Source organism: Embiotoca jacksoni, unplaced genomic scaffold (assembly GCF_022577435.1).
Source record: "Embiotoca jacksoni isolate LCO1_2020_lvr unplaced genomic scaffold, fEmbJac1.0.p SCAF_26, whole genome shotgun sequence".
In the NCBI taxonomy this organism is placed as follows: Eukaryota; Metazoa; Chordata; class Actinopteri; family Embiotocidae; genus Embiotoca; species Embiotoca jacksoni.
Genome location: NW_027185377.1, coordinates 132,851 through 133,332, shown reverse-complemented (window position 1 = coordinate 133,332; position 482 = coordinate 132,851).

The window sequence follows — 482 nt, the reverse complement described above, 5'->3', positions numbered from 1 at the left end:
TTGAGGTCCTGAGGTTTCCCCAGGATTCTTTTGGGGTTCCTCAAGGCACTTAAGAGTTTTATGTTGGGTTCCTGGAGGTTTATAAACATACTCCAGCTTGCTCAGTCTTGCCGGGTTCTTTTGTTTTACTGCGTGAACCCCCAGAGTTCCACAGAGATTACAGAGTTCTACAGTTCATAAAAAAAGCTACTTCAGGTTCCTCAAAGTCCCGATCCATTCGCAGCACTGGTCGGGATCTTGCAGGTCGCTCTTTGTGTTTTCAGGGTTTCTCTTGAACCTTTAACATCCTTTAAAGATTCACGGTGAGTCGTGAAAGTCCTTATGGTTCTTCTGGGGTTACTCCAGGCAGATTCCTCCAGATCTCCTCGGGGTCTTGAGGTTCCCCTCAGAGTTTCTGTGAAGGTTCTTTCTCACATGTCTTCAGGGTTCTTTCTGGTTCCAGAACATTTCAGGGTTCACTCCAGGTTCCCAACAGTCCCTGG